At 34.8% G+C, this 27,634-nt stretch overlaps 2 long non-coding RNA genes across 2 annotated transcripts; one reads left to right on the forward strand and one right to left on the reverse strand.

The window, feature by feature from the left end:
- The first annotated feature begins 17,846 nt into the window (after positions 1-17,846).
- LOC127945050 (uncharacterized) lies at positions 17,847-18,965 on the forward strand. Its single transcript, XR_008150503.1, has 2 exons — positions 17,847-17,963; positions 18,736-18,965. It is a non-coding gene; the product is annotated as an uncharacterized LOC127945050 (long non-coding RNA).
- Positions 18,966-20,869: 1,904 nt separating this feature from the next.
- Positions 20,870-22,549, reverse strand: LOC127945113 (uncharacterized). Its single transcript, XR_008150526.1, has 4 exons — positions 22,489-22,549; positions 22,261-22,345; positions 21,677-21,804; positions 20,870-21,556 (listed from the first exon to the last, which is right to left on the reverse strand). It is a non-coding gene; the product is annotated as an uncharacterized LOC127945113 (long non-coding RNA).
- Between the last annotated feature and the right edge of the window lie 5,085 nt (positions 22,550-27,634).

A 27,634-nucleotide genomic window follows, 5' to 3' on the forward strand; every position in this document is an offset into this window, starting at 1 on the left:
TAACTATGTCTGTATATATATATATATATTATATATATATATATATATATATATATATACACACACACACACACACACAAACACACTGTCTATACAAAGACACATGAAGTTATATTAGTGACTTAAATCTAAATGCACAATTTATTTATTTTTCATTTCATGTTCTTTTCATACATTTATTTGTTTTTAAAATCCTAAAATGTATTTATTTTGAGTTTTAAATTATATTTGAATCCTACATTTTTAATACAGCATCATACATTTGGGCCCTATGTTTTAAAGCACCAATGTTGTTTAGTCATTACACAACTTAATTAGAAATGTGGAATATATTATTTACACTTAATGTCTTATTTTCCATTTAGAATTAATTTATTTGAGCCGACATAATTTAGTTAGATTAGGTCAATTTAAATAATTAACTAAAGCCATTTATTCAGAATTTACATTTAGGTTTATTTTTCCTATTCAATTTCTTAAACAATACACAATTAATTATCACAGCTTCTATTCACTGAGTGAAGCAAGCAATATAGCCTACACTGTAATCTTTATGCAGCAGTTCAGAAAACAGCACAGTTCAGAACGTAAACACAGAAATTCAAAACACATTAAAGAACACATAACACTCCAAAATAAAATAGCACTAACGAGTATAATCATTTACTCAGAAACATTTTACTCTGCCTATCCAGTCCATTGGAAAGCATGTGTTTGTAGCTTGTGCGGGCTAATGCCATCAAAAATGATTCGGTCCAAACACACATATATCAAGTTGTAAAACGAAAGGTTACATACAGTGTTTCTGCTTCAGCTCATCAAGTAAATAGAACAAACATAAAAATCAGTATTTAAGGCACTCTTCGCGTTTTATTGACAGTTGGCCACCGATTAATTGTACTGATTGTTGATGCCACTAGATGTCGCTAGCGATACAGTGTTGTACATTTGTCCCGCCAACTGAAATAACAAGATGTCACTCTTAAAAAGATATTGTAAAAATAATAAGATTTATATATACATATATAATATATACATACATACATACATACATACATACATACATACATACATAAAGGTTAAATAGCCTATCTTTAGAGGACAGCAACTGTTTCAGGTGATGTCGAAAGGAATGAAAAGACTTCTGTGGCAGTGGAGAAAAGACAGAAACAAATGAAAACCCTCAAAAGGGAATGACGATGCATGAATTGAGATTTACATTAATGAACGCATGGCATTATGTCAGGTCACGATGAAGCAGTGGGAGAAAATCAGAAAACAGGGACACAGCTGTCTGTCATGGATCATCATAGTGTAAAATAAGATTAGTTTACCTTGAGAATATATATATATATATATAAAACTGATTCTTAATGCAGCTAAATAATAATTAATGGTTGTCATTACGGCTCGGCACAAGATTAAATCCAAGTGGATTTCAATTTCCCTTAAAGTGACTCCACAGCCACAATATCCTCACAATTTCAGGAAACATTGTTGTAATCAGCTCTAAATAAGAGGCTTACCTGAAAGGCACGGGCACTGGCCAGCTCTATTACATTTCATCTATATGCTTAGCATTGCTGCTTAAGACAGGCATTTAATCAAGACCAATCCACACACAGTCAGTGAAACACCCATTATTAATGATGCATGTATACTCTGTATTTGCTAATTAATCTTCCCTTGGGGATTTACAATGCAGTGTTACTCTGAAAAAAAAATGTCTGTTTTGATGACTTGCACTGAACGAGTACAGTCTGTTCTATTTAATCAATGACAATCAAGTTGCCAAATATTTTATATCTGAATGGGTCAAACTATTTCTGTGCTTAACACCAGGATGCATGATGAGAATGAACCTGTCAAAGTAGTGAGCACAAGCTAGAGATCATGAGAGGTCAAACAGAAGGCCAAGATGTCAAACACAAACAGACTAAAGAGGTTACAGCTTGTCGCTATTTTTACTATTTCTATGGCAAAGAAGAAGGCTAAGACTATACATACCATGAGTTATTTTCAATTATTCAATTCAATTGAACTGGTTCACAAAACCTGTCTGAATGATACATTCATGAATCATACAGATTCAGTTCTCAAGGTCTGTGTACTGACTCAGTGATCTCTTACGCTCACCAAGGCTGCATTTATTTGAAAATATATATATATATATATATATATATATATATATACTGTAAACAGTAATAAACATTGTGAAATATTATTATATTTAAAATAGCAGTTTTCTATTTTAATATATTTTAAAATCTAATTTATTTGTGTGATGTCAAAGATGAATTTTCTGTAATTACTCCAGTCTTTAGTGTCACATGACCGTTCAGAAATCATTATAAAATGCTGATTTGCTTATTTGCTGCTCATGAAAACACGATGAAAACAGTCGTGCTATATACAGTGTGTGATGTTGTGGAAACCATAATGCATTTATTTTTTCAGGATTCTTTGATGAATAGAAATTTTGAAAGAACAGCACATAATGCCACAATGCAAAATTCTTGATTGTCACTTTTGATCTATTTAATGAGTCCTTAGTCTTAAAATTCCATATTCTTAAAGTTTAATTTCTTAAAAACTGTAGTATACGAAGTGTACTGTATTCATGACACAGGGAGATGCAAGAGTTCCTAAAAGTAGAAGAAATGAGAATGCAGAAGAAATGAGAATGTAAATGAACAGCAGTTTAAGGAAGGAACTGAAACATTTATCACTGGTGCCATGATGGAACTGAAACATTAACCTGGAGGGTCACATAAACAAACACACATTCACAAACAATCAGATAATATCCTTCTGTGTATGTTAGGGGATTTAGACAGTATGGTTTGACTGACATCTAAATTTCCTAACCTCTTGACCACCTCACAAAATGGAGTCTTTTTTTTATTTTTTATAACCATGTTTTACCCACTGTGTAAACTGTCCCTGTTGTTGCTGGAGGAGAGCAGAGAGCAGGGGTGATTGAACAGAGATCAGCCCCTCTCCCTCAACATCATGAGGCTTTTTAGCCGGCACTTATAGAATGGAATATAGAGTAAACATCAAGCAGAGAAGCAGCAGACTATTTCCTGTACAGGCCAAAGGATTTTCCGTTTTCCTCGTAGAATTGTTTAAATCTGTCAACTGTGGTCAAGTTGTCACAGGTCAAATCAAGGCTTCCTTGAAAACCAAAACAAGGGGTACGAAATGACCCAAGTGCAAAATATTTTCACATTTTTTTAGAACAATCAGTAATTATGGCAAAACGTTCAGTTACGCACAAACTTTACTTACACTTGTCTCTGCAGCTTGTGTTTCTGCAGTCCATTTAAAGTATACAGATAGACAGACAGATAGATAGATATATGTCTCTCCCCACACAGAGAAAGATGTTCAGATGATGAAATTCAATACAGCTAAAGACACGCATATACACAAATAAGCACCTATTTCATATGGTCACCGTCAAAGCAGCTTTTGTTAATGGCATTAAACATCTCTGGTGGTTGTGAAGCTGGCTTTGAAGGTCAGGTCTTTCATGTCAGTCTCACACAGAAGAGTGATTCTCTCCATATGTCAATGAGTGATCAAGATTAGAGGGCATCAAGAAGACAGTAAGTTCCCCTCTGACACCAGCTTTCAATACACACACACACACATGCACGTACGCACACAAGCACGCACACACCTACATCTTTCACACCTATATAAGCATAGGCAAACAAGGATAAACTAGGATAAACTAAATAAATCAAGAGTCTAGGTTTGGTTTTAACATAGGGACATTTAAAAATGAGCTGGATATAATCATACATGCAGACATCCATAATACTGAAATCAAAAAGCAAAACTTATTCATGTACCTTCTACTCCTGAATTATAGTCATAATGGAGTTTCTTAGAAATTGTTCATGAAAACAGGAAGTCTTTAACAGCAGCACAACATAATGATGGGTATCGTGCGAGATGTGATTTCAGCATGAGGGAGAGAGCTGAGGAGAGATGAGGAAAAGCTGAAAGGTCTCATCTATTCTGTGTGACTAAAATCACCCTTTCATTTCATGGAAGAGTGTGTGAACTCACTTCCATCTCAGCAAGGCTGGCAATCACAGGAAGCAAAACAACTTAACAACAGGAAAAAGTGGGATCAGAAGAGGATGACGATTACTCTCAAAGCACTAAATGTCAAAGGACTAAGCTGAAAAATGTTTGAAGAGTAAAACCGGTGAAGGATGGATCATTTTTTGTGAATATTATACAGTAAAGCCGAAAACTCTCTCTTTTGTGAAGTCAGTGACACTGTAGTATTGATTTCTCGCATAGCTTGATGTTTTTCAATGAAATCATAAAATCAAGTCATAATATATGTAAAAAAAAAAAAAAAAAGTTTCACCGTTGTTGTTGTTGTTGTTTTTCAATCCAAAACCATGTAGCTGTCTGTATTTTGCAATGTTGTATTGATTTATAAAGATGTAAAGCCCTAGGGTTACCTAAGTGTTATTTACGTTTGTAGATAAGTTTATAAGTTTAACTCTCTTGTTCACAAAACATCTAAAGCTTAACAGAATAAATGCTCAACAGAATATATTTTCTTTCATTCTGACCGACAGGACACAGATAGTCTGTCATAGAGAGGGGATAAAAGGGAGTGATAGAGGGGAAGTAGAGGAATCTAATTACAACAAGCTGCAGATGGATGTCTGTGTTAACCCCTTTTGTTCATTTTGCTTTGAAACAAAGGCAAGCAAAGCAGTTTGAAAGGCACAAAATGAGAGCTTGTGAGGTAGAAACACATGACATAACACTATTCATTCTGTTCAAAGCAGATGTGCTGTTGCTTCAAAAAGTTAACAGAATAATTATGCACTATGTTTTCTAAATAATAATATTATTGTGACAAATTCTTTTTTCAAGAATTTAATAAAACTGTCATTACTGGATCTTCCTATGTAATGACAGGCTTCTCTCTGGTGAGATTGGCCAGACTTGTCCAATCACCGGCACTTTCTCACAATCAACTTCATCCAATCAACAATCCACGCAACATGGAACCTCATAACAGAAGTTTAATAAAATATTTTCTATATCCTACTATGAGGTTCCATGTTGGGTAGGATCCTGCCTTAAAGAGCTATTGTTCAAAAGTATATCTCAAATTCAAAGACAGTCTCTTATTGACTTAGATGGCTTGTAAAATTGGCTGAATTGTGAAGTTTTAGTTATTCATCACTTAGTTCATGTGTTTGGATTTTTTACCTAAACAATCCTTCTTTTGCATCCTGCGAAAGACAGGGTTTACCATTTATGGTCATGGCAGGAGTTACACAGACAATGTAAGTGGACCTTTCTATCTCACTGATCTCATGTTAATATGGATAATGTTTAATTCTTTAGGGCTATGCTTTTAAAACGATGTGTATTGGCTGGGCTAGATGTCACTGTTTATTTTGTTGTAATATTTTCTACAGTTTATATATATATTTTTGTATAAATAAATCCAGGCTCAATGGATGCCTGTAGTGATGTTTCTGCAAATTATATTATGTTGCTTCTTGCATGTTCTGTGACACTTTCAAAATAAAATGTCCAGTGAATGGTGCTAAAAGTATTTTCATTTTTATCCAAAACAGAAAAATGTGAATTTTGCAATGTCATATTACGTTCACTTAATAGAAAGTTTGTTGAAACCAGATTGACATTTTGTGTCAGGATGTCCCAGTAGCCTGGGAATGTTGCAGCATTTATGGTGTAAGTTGTCACAATGAAACCTGTCATAACAACCTTAAATAGGCTATTCTGCCTGTAATATATAATAATTGACAGTGAATTGAAGAGCTGTCAAGAGATTAATTTGTATCAAACTCTTAAAAGTAATCAGACAGTGAGAAGAAGAGGGAAAAAAAACTGTCAATAGGTTTTCTTTGAAGAACTCTTTATTTGCAATCTGATTTATTTGCAATCTGAGCTGAACTCCAAACAGACAAAAGCAGCAGGGGCTGTTTATGAGTTAAATAACTTCAGCAAATTTTTTCACCTCCAATAACAATAGAGATGCAAACTGCGACAGGCATGCAGATGAAGCTCAGCAAGGTCCAAAACAATTATAACTAGATGACTGGAAGACGGAGAGAGAGACAGAGAGAGAGAAAGGAATGTGATGAGATGAATGTTTGATTGTGCAGTAATGATTTTTTCAGTGCGTTCATATGTGAGATGTTTTAAAGACCTCAGGTAATGAATTGCTGGTAAAGAGATTGAATTCAGGGCAGAACTGGGCTCTGGTTACTAATGTTGTGAATGGAACAGCCACAGAGAATTACCTTTAAGACCACTCACATCCCCAAATTAAGAGAAGCAGAGGTGACAACAAGTTTTGAATAGTAGAAGACAGCGGAAATTGATGTCCATTTCAAGACTCCACAGGTCAGATTTCCTTCTAAATTTTACCTCATGAAATCATCATGTGAATGACAGGGCTGCAGTGGGTATTTTGGGATATTTTAAGTAAACCAAATGTTTTGGAACATATTATATATTGAAAAAAACGCCATATCACTGGCATTATATTTGTCTGTTAATGTTTTGTATTTGCATTTTTATTTATGAATTAAATTAACAGAATCACAGAGTCGCATGTCCTTGTGGGATGAAAGGGTTAATGAGTTTGGCCATACAAGAGGAAAAGATGAGAATAATTAATCAATAAAAAATTAAACAAACCATGAAGGACGGTGAGTTTAAATTTAATAAAGAGGGACTTAATGAATTACTGCAGTGTAACAAATAATTATTCCCATAAATGTAGATTTCTTTTTTTTTTTTTCTGATTAGACAAATTTCTTTAAGTTCAATACTGTCGAAACTACATACAATATATTTTAATTTAGCAAAATAAAACCACTAAATCTTCACCAGATTGTTTTAATATACCTTTATTAACATAAATATTTATACTGAATCTACTGATCTATTTAGTAAGTTAAATTACCTTATATTAATTTATTAATTTATTTTTGCTTCAGTCATCTGATTTCATAACAGAAATCTACTGGGATGTGTACTTGTAGTGCTGAATTTATTTATTTGAATTAAATTCCATTTTAACACTTCTTCATTAAAATTTTAATCACATTTATTTGGTTTGCTACCTCCAAATTCAAGAATTTTCATTCTCATTCTGGACATTACATTTGATTTTCAGGTCTTTAGCTTGATGAAAAATGCCAAAGGCTCCATAAATGTAGTCTAGTGTAACAAGAGGAGCAGGGAGGCAAGGAAAAACAACTTGTGTGCATGAGATGAGGAGAGTATGTCAAACAATTAAATATGCCCACTAAACCAGTGTATAATCACCTCTGCTTCATCTCCTCCCTCTGTAGCTGACATCTGAGGGTTCATGTCATGGCCCACTAAGTTCCTCTGATTTCATACGCCACAATTCATTTCGTTATCTTCCTGCTAGCAGATGTTACTGGAAAAAAAAATTATTTACATTTGCATAAACAATGTATATTTTTATTGTTGGTGTTTCATATTTTTTTTTATTTCTGTCTTCCTCACACCTTTCTTCTCTCATTCATGTGGTTGTTATGACTTGAATGACCCAAGTTGTTTGATTGCAGTCCATTTATTTCTTCACAATTGCAAAGCAGGACAATAACGTGTAATTCCCAAATAGTTTTTTTTTTTTTTCAGACTCATTTGGGTTTGTGCCTGTGAGTCACAGATGCTTTCATGTACAGGTGCATCTTTAAAAAATTGAATATCATGGAAAGGTCTATATTTATTTATTTTTTATTAAAAAAAACATGCTTTCTTATATTCTAGATTCATCACACACTAACTGAAATATTTCAAGAGTTTTATTGTTTTAATTCTGATGGTTATGACTTACAGAAAATGTAAAGTTCAGTATCTCAAAAAAATTTTAATATTTAATTTGAGCTTGATTAGTTTGATTAATTTTGAGTATAATTACTGTGTACCTCTTGGGCTAGTTTAGAACATGCAACCACAGTTATGGGGAAGACTACTGACTTGACAATTGTCCAGAAGACAATCATCAACACCCTCCACAAGGATGGTAAGCCAAAGAAGGTCATTGCTGAAAGGGCTGGCTGTTCACAGAGTGCTGTATCAAAATATATTCATAGAATGTTGACTGGAAGGAAAAAGTGTGGTAGGAAAAGGTGCACAAGAAACAAGGATGACCACAGCCTTGGGAAGATTGTCAGGAAAAGCCGATTCAAGAACTTGGGAGAGCTTCACAAGGAGTGGACTGAAAACTAGAGTCAGTGCATCAAGAGTTGTCACACTCGGACGTCTTCAGGAAAAGGGCTACAGCTGTCACATTCCTAGAACCAAGCCACTCCTGAACCAGAAAAAAACGTCAGGAGCATTTCACCTGGGTAAGGAAAAAAAGAACGGGACTGTTGCTCAGTGGTCCACAGTCCTCTTTTCAGATCAAAGTAAATTAAGCATTTCATTTGGAAATCAAGGTCTGTAGTCTGTAGGAAGACTGGAGATGCACAGAATCCAAGCTGCTTGAAGTCCAGTGTGAAGTGTCTGAAGTCAGAGATGATTTGTGGTGACGTCTGCTGGTGTTGCTCCATTGTGTTTTATCAGGTCCAAAGTCAATGTAACCATCTACCAGGAGATTTTGGAGCACTTCATGCTTCCATGTGCTGACAAGCTTTATGGAGATGCAGATTTCATTTTCCAGCAGGACTTTTAGCACCTGACCACAACACCAAAACCACTTCCAAGTGTTTTCTTGACCATGATATTACTGTGCTTGATTGGCCAGCCAATTCACCTGACCTGAACCTCACAGAGAATCTATGAATCCTATCTATGAATACTCAGCAGTGCCACAGGCTGATCGCCTCCATGCCATGCAGCACTGAAGCAATAATTCCTGCAAAACTAGCCCCAACCAAGTATTGAGTGCATACTAAAACCTACTTTGGAGATCTTGAACATTTCTGTTTTGTAAATCTTTTTTTGGCTCATCTTTGATAAAATATTCAAATTTGTAATTTTCCTAAGCTGTAAGTCATAATCATCTGAATTGAAACAAAAAAACTGTGCAATGAATCCAGAATAAAAGAAAGTTTGCTTTTTTAAATTAAATTACAAAAAATAAAGAACTTTTCCATGATAGTATATCTTTTTTTATGCACCTGTAGTTTCTGCCAAATGCGGTGGAGTGTCTGACCAACACCAGTATGGAATTAAGATCTTTCTCATGCAAAACCTTATTTATGCCCCGGACCAACAAGCAAGCCAAAGCAAACAGCATATCTGATTCTGGCCTTTGCGAACAATGTGGCCCATTGATGAATAACCTGTCATTTGAAGGGACAGAAAAGCATCATGAGTCATGTTGCTGGAGGTACGTCATAATTTCACTGACAGCTCTGAGCATCACAGATTGATACTTCTGGAGCAGTGTCTCTTTGTCACACTGTTTCTCTATGGCTGAAGAGCTGAGAGTCATGTAACCAGATCAAGTGGACAGATCAATTACTTTTATGTCAGTGCTACTAACAGAAACACTCACTATCAAAAGCATCATATTAAGTACCTCAAGCTGTCACTCCACTAGATTCCTATGGGAATTTTAGAGATGTGGTTCTGCTTGACAGTCCCATGGTGGTAAATGTCTCTATGAATGAAATTCTTCATTATCACTGACTCTGTGCCATAAGAAGACGGCTTCTTAGATCACTGGATCTCTGCTAAGGGCAAGCCATGTGGAAAATCCAATAATAGTCCTTTGACTCTTAGAGAATGGATTCATACTCAGTCACACCATGCTTAAATCAGTCAAACTGACTCCAAATGAAAGAGAAAGAGAATAAACTATCAGAAAGAACGAAGAGAAATAGAAAGAGAAATTGGTTAAGGGCTCTGTAAGGTGACAGCTCTGTTCTGAAGTAAAAATAATATTTGACATTCAATTCTTAAAAATAATACAAATAATTATATTCTAAATATTATGGTTCTCAAGTAAATTTTATTTTAGGATGTTTATATATTTTAATAGAAAACAAATGAAAAGAAAATGAACAACTCAACATTTTAATAATTTGAAGACACTTTTTCCTATAGGGAACTTTTTGTGCATCCAAAGGTGGATGATAAAGCTTGTTCTTTGTCCATTCATGCCAATAAAGAACCTTTATTTTCAAGAGTCTTCCTCTTTTTAAAGCTCTACAAATACTGATCAAGCAGTCTCCCAGTTCTGATCGACCAATGAAAGCTCATTTTACAGCCATTATCATATTCAATTTCTAATGTTTTAATTAAATTGTAATGACATCCATTGCAAATTCAGTCCCTAAACATACTTTATTAGCATACATGACATGTCTGGTTCTCGCATAAAAAGACAGGTTTATGATGTTTGTAGTTAATAGATTTGGCTGCTTTTAGCCTTACCCTGGAGTTAGTTGACCCTCTGCCTATGGCCATTATATCACATGTTTGAAGCTCTCCAAGAAAACAGCACAATGATTTTCATTAGTTTTGCAGCAGTAGAATACATACTTGCTCTGCACAATAGTGTGTTAAATCTGACAGATTTTTACAATCATCAAGCAACTAAGTGTCATTCATTTTCAAAGAGAATTGAGATTTGCAGCAAAAAAAAAAAAAAAAAAAAAAAAAACTCTGACATGCATATAGATATTGCTAGCCATCCCTCATCTGATGAAACCCCTTCTATTGTTGACATTTTATTCAACATGAAATTGGTCTTTTACCTTTTCATAATTTATGCATTAAAAAAACAGTACATGGGAAAAGGGAGTTAAGGCTTGAAAGGAAGAAGATATATTAGGATGAAAGTGAAAAACAGCTGAGAGTGTGGGGATGATAAAGAAACTCATAATGAGCTTTTCTTTATTTTCTCTTATTTCTTTCAGTGTCTCTCCCTTTTTCTCTCAGTGATTGCTCTCTTCTTATCAGCACTCGTTTACAAGGGCCATTCTCTTTTGACAATACCAATATCTTCTGTTCTGTGCTTCCAAAAAGAGACTCAAAATCAGAACAGGATTTATTATTCAAAAGCTTTTTTAAACTACCTCTTTCACCCAGGGTTAAGGATCTCTCTGTAAAACCTCAAAGTCACACAATTGCCACTTGAACACAGGACCCACTCATTTAACCCCCCTTTCATTATTCATAGTTCTTATGAGGGTGGGGAGTGAAGGGGATTTATTCAGTCAGATTAATTCAACTTAAAGGTGAAGTGTTTCTGAGCCAAATGCAACACTAAACAAGTCATAGACAATGTTTTTATTAATATTTTATTCATATTTATATAATAATTACGAATTTTCAGAGATGTAAATATCGTTCTTCAAACCTTTTCTATTTCTTCAGCTGTCGTTTAAATGGACCACCACTATTGGGTGCTACTTGAAGGTGCAGTGCCTAATGCTTTGACTTTGTTTGGAACTATTTTTACTGATGGAAAAAAAAAAAAAAAAACAGATATTGGCAATATTTTGTAATTTAGTTAGCTAAATGAATGAGTCATGAGTTGTTTCCCAAATAAAATACCATAGACTATGCACATGCGGATCCATACGCAAAGCTTTATCCTATAGGTGCATCTCAATAAATTAGAATGTTGTGAAAAAAATTCATTTATTTCAGTAATTCAACTCAAATTGTGAAACTTGTGTATTAAATAAATTCAATGCACAACGACTGAAGTAGTTTAAGTCTTTGGTTCTTTTAATTGTGATGATTTTTGCTCACATTTATCAATAACCCACCAATTCACTATTTCAACAAATTAGAACACTTCATAAGACCAATATAAAAAACACATTTTAGTGAACTGTTGGCCTTCTGGAAAGTATGTTCATCTACTGTACATGTACTCCATACTTGGTAGGAGCTCATTTTACTTTAATTACTGCCTCAATTCGGCGTGGCATCGAGGTGATGAGTTTGTGGCACTGCTGAGGTGGTATGGTGGTTTCTTTGACAGTGGCCTTCAGCTCATCTGCATTGTTTGGTTTCTTGTTTCTCATTTTCCTCTTGACAATACTCCATAGATTCTCTCTGGGGTTTAGGTCTGGTGAGTTTGCTGGCCAGTCAAGCACACCAACACCATGGTCATTTAACCAACTTTTGGTGCTTTTGGCAGTGTGGGTAGGTGCAAAATACAGCTGAAAAATGAAATCAGCATCTTTAAAAAGCTGGTCAGCAGAAGGAAGTATGAAGTGCTCCAAAAACGGTTGCAGAGACTTTGGTTTTCAAAAAACACAATGGACCAACACCAGCAGAGGACATTGCACCCCACATCATCACAGACTTTGGAAACTTAACACTGGACTTCAAGCAACTTGGGCTATGAGCTTCTCCACCCTTCCTGCAGACTCTAGGACCTTGGTTTCCAAATAAAATATAAAACTTGCTCTCATCTGAAAAGAAGACTTTGGACCACTGGGCAACAGTCCATTTCTTCTTCTCCTTATCCCAGCTAAGACGCCTCTGATGTTGTCTGTGGTTCAGCAAATTCCTTGACATGTCTGTGTGTGGTGGCTCTTGATGCTTTGAGCCCAGCCTAAGTCCATTCCTTTTGAAGTTCACTCAAATTGTTGAATCGTTTTTGCTTGACAATCCTCATAAGTCTGAGGTTCTCTCGGTTGGTTGTGGATCTTTTCCTTCCACACTTTTTCCTTCCGCTCAATTTTCTGTTAACATGCTTGGATACAGCACTCTTTGTACAGCCAGCTCTTTGGCAACGAATGTTTGTGGCTGACCCTCCTTGTGAAGGGTGTCAATGATTGTCTTCTGAACAACAGTCCGATCAGCAGTCTTCCTCATGATTGTGTAGTGAACCAAACTGAGAGACCATTTTGAAGCCCCAGGAAACCTTTGCAGGTGTTTTGAGTTGATTAGCTGATTGGCATGACACCATATTCAAATTTGTTGAGATTTGTTAATTGGTGGGTTTTTGTTAAACGTGAGCCAAAATCATCACAATTAAAAGAACCAAAGACTTAAACTACTTTATTCTGTGTGCAGTGAATTTATTTAATACACAAGTTTCACATTTGGGTTGAATTACTGAAATAAATTAACTTTTTTACGACGTTCTAATTAATTGCAAAGCACCTGTATATGGATTTTTGAACGCATAAAAAGACTGACAGGAAAATAAAATATTCTGACATGCTAAACAGTTTTACAGTGGCCACTGTCACTTTTCATTTTTATGTTTACAGATATCACCAGGATCTCTCAGTACAGTTATTTGTGTGGTTTCCTTCTCAGAGTATGACCCCCCCTTAAATCGCTTTTAACTGGGTGAATGATGCTGCCACAAAATACTTCCTACACTAAAACAGATTAGCACTTCCTTCTAACAACAGCAGTAGGGCTACACATTTTGTGATCCATCTGTGCAAATGGGTTTTCTAATTCAATCAAATGATTTATGGCCACAATTTGCTTGCGTTTTATCAATATGGTTGTTTGGATTTTATCAGACCACACAAAAGCCAGTTCCAGATCTGATATTAGCATAATGTCATGCTCTGTAGCTGAACAGAAAGAGGCTGTTTGTTTCTGATTTATGAACAGGTGTGTAATGCCACACTATAGCAGAAGATGGAGGTTCTGTAGATGCAATTAGCTAAAGATGCTCTCATCCAGATCATCTAATGTTATATGTTTAGCACATTGGAGCAGCGGCCAGTTGCTTAAAATAAGCCTATATATTAAGACTATGTCTTAAGAACTAGTATGACTAACTAGCAGTTAACAAGGGGTAATAAGTCAAATTTATTATTTATACATTTTACTTTTATTATCAGTCTTAAAAAAAGAGTGTGTGTGTGTGTGAGAGAGAGAGAGAGAGAGAGAGACAGAAAACAGATATCTAACTTGTAAGACTAGTCTTAGCATTTTATGCAAGCACCATCATCAGGTTTTATTCTGAGTAAAGTAATCACAAACCAAACCTGGACCAATCAGCTGTGAGCAATTGACATATAACTAGACATTTTAGAGACAAAACAGCCTAGTTTGTGCAGCTACATAATAATTATGTTTATTTTATATGAATTATAAACTGTATTCTTAATGCATTACACATTGTAACACCGTGACAAAGGGAACATATAACACACACAAGCAATATCTTCACAATTAATTTTCAACATTTACTTTAAAATAAACGCATAAAAATAAATACAAGATTGAAAACACATAAAGGTTAAAAATGTTGATGTTTTCTTTTAGGCTCTTTGTAAATTTACATAAATTATTAATTAAATAAATTCAGATGATTTTGTTCCATTAATATCATTATTGAATCTGCCTTCTCACTTTCGTGACAGCCCCAGTGTTTTTTCTCTGCTTTGTAAATGTGTTTAAATTCATTATATTTTTCATATCATATCTCTCCAACAGATAAGTTTATTGTGTTAACTCTCTCAAGAGTGTACTGCACTCTCCATGTTTCCTGTGATAGGATATTTGCTGCAGATGTCATATTTTCAAGTCACATGCTCCAGTTAATCATAATCTCTGAGTTAATTATAATCTCTGGATCGAACCCTGAGTTAATAGACAATTCTTATAGTGAGGATGGTTAACTCATCGAACCCAATGTCAACCAGCTTGGATTTGCTTGGTTTTGTCAACTCCAAACCTACTCTTAAACTTATTGTTCAACTAGATTTATGTAATCCACCTGCACAGCCTCATCATTTTCATAAAAAAAACACACACAAAATTAACTGAGGTTGGTGGTTTTATATGTTGCATCAGGGAAACACAGATGACCTTATCAGAAACTTCTATCTTTTTCTTTTTTTTTTTTCCAAGTTTCCCTTTCAGGACAATCACAGCTGCCTTATTTTTATCCATCAAACAATGATGAAAACAAAGGAATGTTGGAGACAGACGTCAACACCAGCACCTGTGAACCTGGAGCATTTTTTCCTTTTTCTTTCCACCTGCAGAGTAATTGAAGGGAAGACCTACTGTTTCCAAAAGCGATGTGCCCTTTAAATGTCAAAAAAGATTAATAAGATGCTGCATGCAATCTAACGATCTATGTAATCAGCTATAGAAATGCTTAATAGAGGTGAGACATTTCACCAGATGAATGCATGCCAATAATACACAAAGTATTCATAGAGCAAGTATTCAGAATAAAGTGCTATCTATACCAGAAGGGTGGACCGTTTGCTTTTAACATCTGTCTTTCTAAACCCCCACATCTCTACCCTTATAATGGTCTTCTGTGGACACATTGACCTTAGGATACCTTTTATGACACAGAAAAGATACCTAATGTAATTTAACAGATAATAAACAACCCATTCTCACTCCAAAGGCGTCAAAAACCGAAGCATGGTCAAGCGCCCCTAGCGTCACTTTTATGACGCCAAATGTGCCTCTCGGCGTCGAATATCGAAGCACTACGACCTTCATTGCTTTCAATGGGAAACTTTTGGCGTCAGAATTCGACACGAGGACATGAGATGTTTATCGCTATGAAATCACGTTCAAGAAGTCTCATTCAGCAAACATCGCGATACTTGCTATCAGTTCCACAGTTTGAGTGAGTAGTCGTATATACGCTCTTTTAATGCCTTTTATAAAATGTATTCTGTCTTATTTATTAATCAAATTAGTGCCATATGTTTAATCGCTGTATTATATCGGTCATCCGCGGCTGTCTTTGAGTTTCATTGCGTTTAAATAAATGAACACAGCTGCTAATTAGTCTGATTAAACTCTATCTGTCACGTGACGTGCCATAGACCTTCGATCCGTTTTATATTATTATTAATTTCAGGATCAATGATGTAAGTTGTATTTGTAGTAAAATCATGGTAATCACAACACTTACAATAGTAATAAATGAAATGTGAAGTTAAAACACAGTAAACAGGACATTAGTAACTGTAACTGTAGTTTTACTATGGTATATTAATAATCAATACAACAATACAATAATCACCAAACCAGCTATGTTTGTATCACTGTAATGTTAGTGTTTTTATGTGCTTTTATATGACAGATATCACAGTAATCATATGTTCTGTACCATGCTTTTAATACCTTTTAATGTAAATCCAAAAAAAAAAAAAAATCCAATTAAAAATAAATAATAAAACATGCATTTTTCCATCTTGCAGTTCTTTCATATCAGTTTATATATATATATATATATATATATTAGTGCTGTCAATCGATTAAAAAAAATTAACTAATTAATCGCACAATTTTTTAAAATTAATCGCGATTAATCGCGATTAATCGCAATTAAAAGACTGAAACTTTTTGGATATGTAAATGTAAAATGTAAATAATTAATGTAAACTCAAGACAAAGAAACTATTTAAATTCAAAATATGATTGTTTATTGGAATTTTTGTTTAACTTGTAACACAGATTTTCTCATGTAAACAACATACCTGCAATAAACCATCAATATCCTCCAAATTAACTGTTGGCTTGAAAGCCATATTTATTACAGAAATAAAAACACAGGCATGTAAGTACCATTTGAATTTCAAAACAATCAATGCCAATAAAAAACAAAAATGATTTCCATGTTGAATTCTAAGTGGACTGCAAAAAAAATCCAAAGTATAGTCATTGCCAGTGCTTTAAGTGGGCCAGTACGCACAGGTACTCAGTACCGCCACTTCCAAATATAGCTCTTGAGCGTACCGCCACCTCTCCGTGTGCCCAGAACGTGCTTGTAGCGTACCGGTACGCTCATTTGGACATCTGTTTTAATAGAGGTTTTAATCTTTTACCTGCACTGCCGATTTTCAGAGCGCCCTTCACAATGAAAGCTTCCTAATTCATCCCACCCAGAGCAGAAACTACATTACCCATTCACCCTTAAATAATACAAGTGAATAGCGCATGTGTCGCTTTTCCCACTGTTAAGTGTCAACAACTCAACGTGGCCGGAGAAGGTGTGTGAAACTCGTTGTGAGTTATTATACTAAAGCAAAATCTTGAGTAGTTATTGTCTGATAAACATTAAAAACTGTCTGCGGAGGTTGAGTCGTCCTGCAGCCCCGGCTGGCTGTGCATTGGCTGCAGCATCTTTTTTCTAAGTTCTAAAAAAATACCGTAGACGGCAAGGCACAAATTTAGATATTCATTTATCTAATTAATCTATAGCCTATGCACAAAGACAATATGATCTTTTTGTCCCCTTTTTGTTTTAAAGCTTGATGAAGAGAGAGAGCGCAAGTTGCTGCAGCTGAGGAGGACAGTGATGCACGCGTACAGGAGTGATTGACAGTTCGCGGCACTGTGTACAAAAAATACTCCGCTACACAATTATTTCGTTATTTTCGTTTAAGCTTATTAACGTTAGCGTTAAAGAAAGGTCTGATTTACGCACTGTTACAGTCATTGTTTTTTTTTTTTTAAACAATGACATTTGAGTTCATGATTTTAATGTTGCTGTTTCTTGTGGCAGACTGAATGAAGAGTAATGTTTCTTGTGGCAGACTGTAGAGTAATCCGGCAGAGTTTTATACTGAAACTTTCCGTCTAAAAGTCCTTCCTTGGTCTTATCCATATTTATTTGCACGTTGAACACACATAGGCCACAACTGGAAATAAAAAAAAACTGCAACCGCGTTAATTGCGTTATTATTTTTTAACGCGTTAAATATTTCAAATTAATCAAATGCGTTAACGCGCTAATTTTGACAGCACTAATATATATATATATATATATATATATATATATATATATATTATATCTAAATATTTTGCTCACAGATCATTATTAACATTCTGTATATAATTCAATTTTATATACTCTCCCCTTTTTATTATTTTTTATTTTTATTTTTAGCTGAAAAGACATAAAGGCAGTCAGCCCAGTGGTGTTTCTGGAGAGGGATTCCTTCAGAAATGGAGAAGACAGAAAGCTGCGGAGGCAGATATATGCAGCAGTAAGTCTGTGATAGTTTGTCTCTTTTATCAAACATTCCTGCTGTTATAATTTGTACAGCATTTGTTGTTTCTTAAACTGTTGCACTGTCCAAATACCCACACTTGCCATCTTTGCACTTGACCACTTGATTACTTATTTGAAGTCTTTCCTGTATTTGGCCTAGTGTTCGAGTGAGCATGATAACCACAAGTGTGTGTCGAACTTTTCATGACCTGATGACTGTGTTTCCCAATCCTGATCCTGGAGAACCCCAGCACTGCACGGTTTTGGTGTCTCTCTTATCTGCCTTGGAGTCTTCACTGATGAGCTGATGAGTTGAATCAGGTGTGTTTGATCAGGGAGACATCTCAAATGTGCAGTGTTGGGCTTCTCCAGGACCAGGATTGGGAGCCACTGCCTTATGGGACACTTATGTGTTTACAGAGATTTTTAATAACTAATTAGCAATATTTCACATACTGTACATTGGACAGCTTCCCATGACCTCTTGTGAGATCTCGGCAAAAAGTCTGACGATTTATTCCAAAACATGATGCATGATGGGATACACTAAGCTTTGTATAGCGCTCCGGAGCAGTATTGGAGAGGTTTAGTGTGTGTTAAGGATGCTGTGCTTTGGCATTATTAAGACCGGGGACAGTCTCGTTCACACACTGTCACATACACACACTCTCAAGTTTTTACAGAGGCTGCTTTTATGGTCTAAACAAAACACAGTGTAATGTATAAGTTGAATGTAATTTAATATTTCCTTCCTTTCTGTCTTACAGGATTGTTTGAGGATAACGCTGTAGCTCCATCATGCACAAGGACTCACCTCGTTTACTCTTTATCACCCACACACACAGAAATGGTCCCTGGATCAGTGATTAGACTTTGCAGTGGTTTGATTTTTGCAGAAGATGTAACTTTGTTTTAATTATAAGCTCATAATGAATACATTACAGAACCAGTGATGAAAACAATAGTTAAAAATAGCGCTCCATATTAAAAATATATTGCACACTTGACATGCATGTCTTCATGGTGTTTTTTTGTGAGTTTGAAACATTTACATTGTGTTGTATAACATTTTGGTCACAACACTTTTTCCAGTGTTCTCTGAAAGACATACTGTATTTACTGTTTTGTTTTTTAATAAAAGCATTTTCATTTGCATACTGAAAATAGTTAATGTTTACAACATAACTGCCTTTTTATTCTTTATGGTGGCAAAAACGAGCTTGGTGACAGAGGATGCAGTGTAGTAATTTGGGCATGTTGTCTTTAAATGAGTTTGACATATAAATAAATAATGGAAGATCCTTACAAAAATATGCATGTTTATTATGCTTTATGTATTTATTTGTTCATTCATTCATTCATTTATAATTTCAGTTTTTATTCCTAGAGTTCAAATGGTAGAGAATGGTAAATCACAGAAACACAAATGTGAACAATTTTAACTTTAAAACACAATGTAATATACAATGTAAATTTTAGAAGCACGTCATTTGATTAGTAAATATATTTGTCTTTGGTCAAAAAAAAAAAAAAAAACAAATCTTAAAAATGTGTCTTATATTTATTATAGAGGAATCTGTCTGTTGGATACAACTGCGACTGCTGGGCATGTGCACATCAATATTGCCCAATGTTTGTCAAGCTGAACAACGGAGGAAGGTGAAGACGTTAATAAAACCGAATCTAATAAGTAGCAAGCTTAATCTATTGTTAACCGAATCTATCCCTTCAGCCGAAAAACGAAAGACGTCGGTCATACATGGATAAGGAAGTGTGTCGCTGCTGCTCAGCTTTGATGTCATTGGCTATGAATTTTCAGGACAGTCTGTGGTTGGACTATCTTTTAACCCATATTAAACAGCGCATCATGTAAAAAAGTATGTTTTGCTGCTATCATCACATTAGTAATATATTAAGTCAACAATGAAGTGTTGCTATCTTGACAAAAATGACATCTTTAGCGAGATCCTAATCCTAACCCTAAGCATAACTTCAATGAACTACAAAAAACAGCCCCCTAGTGTTGCCTTTGCATAGATAGAACGACTGAGGCTTGTGGGTAATGTAGTTTAAAACTTTTTATTAACGAAACGAAATAAATTATTTATTTTAAGGAAAACTGGATATCTAAATATGTTTATTGTGCAAACCTCTATGATATATTTGAGAGGCAGGCTGAAATGTGGTATTTTACAGTGAGCAATATTTAAAATGCCTTTATGTCAGCTTTCCATTTATTTCTGAAAACTGAGCTCAACATTATTTTATCAGCATAGCATAAGTAATAATCCTGCCCATTTTCTCTTTGATATGTTAATTGGACTCTGATTTACAGCCATTTGAAATGTACAGTTTTGGGCTCTTCCGGGGGGTGCTACTGGGCCCCTGGGGGTAGAAGGGCAGTAAAACCTACATATATGTATTCTCCTCATCATGGACAACAAACTGAGCTGAGTCACATTTATATCTGACAGTTTTCACAGTCCTCTGTTTTCTATTCTATTCATCATGACTATTATACCTTTTGACAGGACATTGTGAGGCCATCTGATGAAACATTGAAAAATTAGAAAGAAATGATTTAATAATGAAAATAATAGATTATTTATTTGATTTTTGAAGTATATGGCAAGAAATATAATGGATGAACCTGCAACAACTTGCCTTTATCTATTCCCCACCTGTAAAGCAGTAATCAAGGACAATGTATACACATTGTGATACTTCACTATTACACAAGGACAAATTCATGCAGTGCTAAGAATATTAATTTATAATATTTAGCAAAAATCAGTGTAAAATGTCCTCCTCACCCCCGTATCTTGCTCCTCAGGTGCTGGACATCATGTGTGTGCCCTTGGTTTTAATGCATTACTAGATCCAGGTTGATCATTCCTGCTACATTCTCAGTTATCCCTCAAGTGTTTGTAACAATAAAGCCCATGGCACCATCTTGTAATGCAGAATAATTAATCTCGTAACTCCCTTTATTTCACTAAAAAATTTGCATATTTGTTACTAAAATATAAAAAAATTACTTTCTGGTGTACTGATGTCCCAGATGTTATTAATCCGATCAAAAATGTTTATGTCTTAAATAAAAAAATAATCCCAATAATTAATATGTAGTTTTTCCAAGTCTAAAATAAACACATATCAGCCTACCTAGTAAAATTATGTATTTAACAAGAATCTTCAGAACACAATATTCACCATTTTCATTTTATTGAAGCATAGACTATAAAGTTGATAAAGTAGCATCAAGACGAATAAGATTCAATGAAAATAATTATCATCAAAAATACATTAACCTCATATAGAAATCAGTTCACACAGATGAGTGATGAAATGTCCTTAAAAGTCACACAGTCCCATCCAGTCAACTGTGATACAGATCATGTGATACATATAAGACATGAGATACTGTTCCAGAAAATAATGATTCCCATCATCACATCTAAACTGGTTTCATCTCCCCATCCTGTTCTTCTTCTCTCGTGTCTGGAAACAGTTTGTGGTTGATATCCAGCACTGATGTGGTGTAGCTTGTTCTCAGCCAGAGGATCTCTCAGTCCTAAGATCCCAGACCTGGTCAAAATGAAACAAACAATCCAGATGAAGTTGTTTAATGGACAGAGAGCTCAGCTTATGTTCTGTGTGATTTTAGCAGTGTGAGCAACTATGACCCTTGTAGTACTGTACACTTACCATTCTTCAAGCTGTTTTGAGACCTTTTGAGAAGCTTTTTCTCTGAAGAGAATTTAGCACATCCTCTTCTTTCACTCCTTTCAAGAGCATCACTTGGTCAAAACCCCTCATTTGGCTGATGAGATCATCTGTACAAATTAAAATACTGCAATAAAAATTAAAGAATTAAGAAAAAGTTACAGAGAATTAGAATTAATCTATTGTTGCAGTAAATGTGTTTTCTTCCTCTATAATCTTTCTCCAAAGTTCCTGACTTCTCTCACAAATGTGTTTTAGTCTGTGCAGTGTAAGGCCTGGCTTCAAACCAATCCACTATCAATTCACAATTTATAACATAACATTTAGAAAACAATGAAATAATGTACATTGGTGTTTATATCAACTAAACCAATTTCATGATACTTGTCTACTTTTAAAACAGGTGGTGTGTTTTTAAAAACATAATATTAAAAATGTCCAGTCACACTTTGCTAACATGCTGTAATTGTTATAGTAAAAAAAGAAATCAAGGCTGACATGACCAGTTCTGTGAGAGATCATCATAAAATGTTGTATAACACAGCATTGCTTCAACACACACATACCAGAGGACTTCTGTTTGTTTGAGCACAAGATGGCCATCTTCATTCCTCATCCTGAGCAAATCATTTCCTTGGTCTTCCTTCTCTTCTGTGAAACAAGATTATCTCTACTTACTCTGTGTGCAAATAATATTGCTCATTAAACATAATTAAGTTAATTTAAAGTAAGATTCAGACCAGAGCATTTGAGGAGTAAATGTTGATTAAAAAAAATATTCTAAACAAATGTACCTGGGAAGAGCTGATCATGGCAAGATTCGCTGAGACTCAGTAATAGCTCTTTTAGATTTTAGGAAGGTTTGTGAGGGTTGGCTCTTGAGTGAGTTGTTGAGCTTGATATTTTAGACCTGAAAAAGAAGAACAGCATTAGGATTATCTGCAAAAAATCCTGTAAGACAGAAAGAAGGAAATATTATTAATTACGTGCAACTTGTACATTACACCTCTGTAAAGATGCTGTATAATTAAAAGTTAAATGCATCCATTATTGAAAGCAAGTAATTAATAGCAAGCTATAGTCATATGAATTCTTTTGATAGTGTCAGATGAGGCTGTCCTGGGGCTTGTACAATATCATACAAGTGTTAAACTGGATTATTAAGACTGTGATGTGTTTAGGGATCATTTTTAAGACTTTGACCCTGTCCAGATACCCACACTTGCAGTCTTGGCCACTTGAGAGTGTGTGTACGTGACAGTGTGTGAACGAGACTGTCTTAATAATGCCAAAGCACAGCGTCCTTAACACACACTAAACCTCTCCAATACTGCTCCGGAGCGCTATACAAAGCTTAGTGTATCCCATCATGCATCATGTTTTGGAATAAATCGTCAGACTTTTTGCCGAGATCTCACAAGAGGTCATGGGAAGCTGTCCAATGTACAGTATGTGAAATATTGCTAATTAGTTATTAAAAATCTCTGTAAACACATAAGTGTCCCATAAGGCAGTGGCTCCCAATCCTGGTCCTGGAGAAGCCCAACACTGCACATTTGAGATGTCTCCCTGATCAAACACACCTGATTCAACTCATCAGCTCATCAGTGAAGACTCCAAGGCAGATAAGAGAGACACCAAAACCGTGCAGTGCTGGGGTTCTCCAGGATCAGGATTGGGAAACACAGTCATCAGGTCATGAAAAGTTCGACACACACTTGTGGTTATCATGCTCACTCGAACACTAGGCCAAATACAGGAAAGACTTCAAATAAGTAATCAAGTGGTCAAGTGCAAAGATGGCAAGTGTGGGTATTTGGACAGTGCAACAGTTTAAGAAACAACAAATGCTGTACAAATTATAACAGCAGGAATGTTTGATAAAAGAGACAAACTATCACAGACTTACTGCTGCATATATCTGCCTCCGCAGCTTTCTGTCTTCTCCATTTCTGAAGGAATCCCTCTCCAGAAACACCACTGGGCTGACTGCCTTTATGTCTTTTCAGCTAAAAATAAAAATAAAAAATAATAAAAAGGGGAGAGTAAATAAAATTGAATTATATACAGAATGTTAATAATGATCTGTGAGCAAAATATTTAGATATAATATATATATATATATATATATATATATATATATATATATATATAAACTGATATGAAAGAACTGCAAGATGGAAAAATGCATGTTTTATTATTTATTTTTAATTGGATTTTTTTTTTTTTTTTTGGATTTACATTAAAAGGTATTAAAAGCATGGTACAGAACATATGATTACTGTGATATCTGTCATATAAAAGCACATAAAAACACTAACATTACAGTGATACAAACATAGCTGGTTTGGTGATTATTGTATTGTTGTATTGATTATTAATATACCATAGTAAAACTACAGTTACAGTTACTAATGTCCTGTTTACTGTGTTTTAACTTCACATTTCATTTATTACTATTGTAAGTGTTGTGATTACCATGATTTTACTACAAATACAACTTACATCATTGATCCTGAAATTAATAATAATATAAAACGGATCGAAGGTCTATGGCACGTCACGTGACAGATAGAGTTTAATCAGACTAATTAGCAGCTGTGTTCATTTATTTAAACGCAATGAAACTCAAAGACAGCCGCGGATGACCGATATAATACAGCGATTAAACATATGGCACTAATTTGATTAATAAATAAGACAGAATACATTTTATAAAAGGCATTAAAAGAGCGTATATACGACTACTCACCCAAACTGATAGCAAGTATCGCGATGTTTGCTGAATGAGACTTCTTGAACGTGATTTCATAGCGATAAACATCTCATGTCCTCGTGTCGAATTCTGACGCCAAAAGTTTCCCATTGAAAGCAATGAAGGTCGTAGTGCTTCGATATTCGACGCCGAGAGGCACATTTGGCGTCATAAAAGTGACGCTAGGGGCGCTTGACCATGCTTCGGTTTTTGACGCCTTTGGAGTGAGAATGGGTTGTAATAAAGTAGTGAATCTCACGGCTTAATGGTTAAGTTGTGTGGACAAATGAAGAAAAAAAAAAATACACAATCCACCAAATGTAACCAAAATGAATTATTCATGCCGCCAGTAAACCATTCAGGGGGAGGAAATACGAAATGCCATTGTCCAGGTATTCAGACAAAGGGAGTCAAAGAGCAAAGACAAACCTCAGCTAATGTCTCTCTAAGGGAGATTTATTCATTCATTCAGAGGAAGGGACAGTGAACATCCAGGAAAGACAGACAAAAGTGTTTATATTTATAGTCCTTCATGTTATGGCATTTAGCACATGTGACCATGAAAACAGATGCTGCAGCCAGTGTAATTAAAGGTGACAGTTTCTCATATTATGTATACATTCATATGACTCATTGCAGTAACAAAAAACTGCTTGCTTGCTTATTTACTTACTTAGTTGTTTAAGATGACGATGATAAAAACAAATTCTACACATCTGTATTACATTCCTATTGTTGTCTAAGCTTATTTTGAGGGATTCTTCAAAGTATAAATCTTATTAATATTAATTACCTTAGATAATAGATTAATTGAATATACATGAACACATTTGCAAGGTAGTTTAGAAAGCATTGCAATTGCATTTGCTAATTGCTATTAATGTGCTTTCTGTACCTTTTGCTTTGTGAGTGGTTGTGAGCAATAAATTGTTTTGTGAGGGGTTGCACTGGTTAAAAAGAAATGTAAATTACTTAATGTAAATGAGTGTGGGCATAACAGACTCACTGATGAAACAATGGAAATTTTGTGGCAATGATTATTCTATAATCGAGAAAAATTGATAGTTCACAAATGGCAGATCATTCGACCCTCCCTGATAATGAATTTCTTGTTAATTTCCTGTTTAAAGAACGTGCTTACAAGACTGCAAGGTATTTATAGCACACAATCATTGCCTTAAATATTTCTTATTTTATGGCAAATACTTTTATAGCTATGGATGAATAGCTATAAAAGGAATAGGCTTGATTTTTATCTCAATGATCCTTGCTTTGTTGTATTTTTAAATTAGATTTTTTTTTTTCGCTGTACCAGAAGGTCAAGGCTGAATGCCCCAGTGAGTCCCTGGCAAATGATCTAAGTAGACCACTCTGGCATATTTTTTAAGCAACATATAAATCTCATATAAAACTTATTTGCTAATGTCTTATTAGTGCATTGCCCATTTCTGAATGGTTTCTGAAAGCATAAAATTGACTTTTATATTAAGACAAAGCCTCAAAGATGTCCTTCAAAAGTATCAGGTAAACAACGAAGAGATGCAGTGCATAAGAACAGTCATACACTGCATAAAACTCTTATTCAGAGATCAATAATAAGATCCAACATGCCTGCCACATCAGTCTCAAAAGAAAATTGCAATGGTGCATGCCACTTATTGAGGTGGCATGCAATAATATAACACACTGGCAACACATGTTCAAGCAATCAAATGTATTCAATACCTGAGTTATTTTGATGGGATTTGAATATTAATGATGGGAAACATTGTAAGAACACTTGACTTCAGCACTTAAACACACTAGCACATGCAAAGCGGCGAGTGAGGAAAGCAGCATTAACTTCAGCAGATTCACATTGTGCATTCACAACAATGGAGTTTCTGCTGTGTAAAAGATCTAGGGTCAATTTATAGAAAATAAAATGAGTGCTGGGTCATGCCACTTTTAATAATTGCCATAAATTATAAAATGGTCAAGAGTGGGGCACTGAGAATTATCTCAAACTTGATCACTGTGAAATCTAATTAACATGATAATTACCAGATGGTAATTAATCTTCATGGAACAGAGTCAAACCACAAAGTGTAGATATAGACTGCATAAAGCATCTAGATTCAGATTTAGTGAACTACTATAGACATTCTCCTGCGACATGATGAATTAAATGAATGGGACTTTAACTGACACATTTAAATAAATGTGGTATCTGTGTTGTTGTTTTTTTATTTAAGTTTTTTAATGATTTTTGGTTTGATTTGGTTTGTTTTTGTCTTCCTCCGTTCCTTTTCTGTTTGTGCATGATTTAGGATTGTGGGAAACAAAAGTTATTACCAAAACGGAGAGGGAATAGGAGGAGATAACTAACCTCAGAAGTCATGATTTTATGGAAAGCCATAACAAGGGCATGTAAGCGCAAGGAATAACACATTTAAGGATCTATAATGTGCCTATTAAGGATGTTTCTAACTCTGAATCTGGTTTTAACATTTTTAGTTGTATTTGCAGCCATACTCACTAACCATTCTATCAGTTAGTTAAGTTCTGTAGTTAATAATTAAAAATCTTTTTATTATAGTATTATTAAATTTAATTACATCATGTAATATTTAGTCATATTCCACTTTATGCATGCATTCTTTTTACTGCATATATTTTGTTTTTGTTGACATTAGTATTAACTGCTTGGAAAAAAAAAAATATTTGAACCATTTAATAAAAAATATATATATAAATATATTTAAACTGTGAAGCTTGTTACACAGCAGTTACATCTGTAATGGCAACAGGTCAATTTAGCTCAAAGGGAATCATTTAAGATTTTAAAGGGAATTTAAACAGAATCACTGTTTCACGGCTGATCACTGAGATGCCCTGCGGTTCAGTGAACGAGCCGTTTAACATCAAATCTGCGCTGGATATTAATATCCAAAGTATAGTGAAAACACTATCAATTAGCACAGTAACAAGATCGGCAGTTTAAGACATTAACTTGTAAGCACAAAACACAAGATACTTCTCTTTTCAATATGAATAAGGCTTTATTAGATAAATCTAAGACATATAAACTAATCTAACACTTAACGCACGCACGCACACATTCACACAACTTGCAGGAAGATCGAAAGTTAGGAAAAGATGAGTTTAAGAGAATGGAAATATGGAATTCCGAGTTTACAGCAATA

The sequence above is a fragment of the Carassius gibelio genome, chromosome A23 (assembly GCF_023724105.1).
Source record: "Carassius gibelio isolate Cgi1373 ecotype wild population from Czech Republic chromosome A23, carGib1.2-hapl.c, whole genome shotgun sequence".
Classification (NCBI taxonomy): domain Eukaryota; kingdom Metazoa; phylum Chordata; class Actinopteri; order Cypriniformes; family Cyprinidae; genus Carassius; species Carassius gibelio.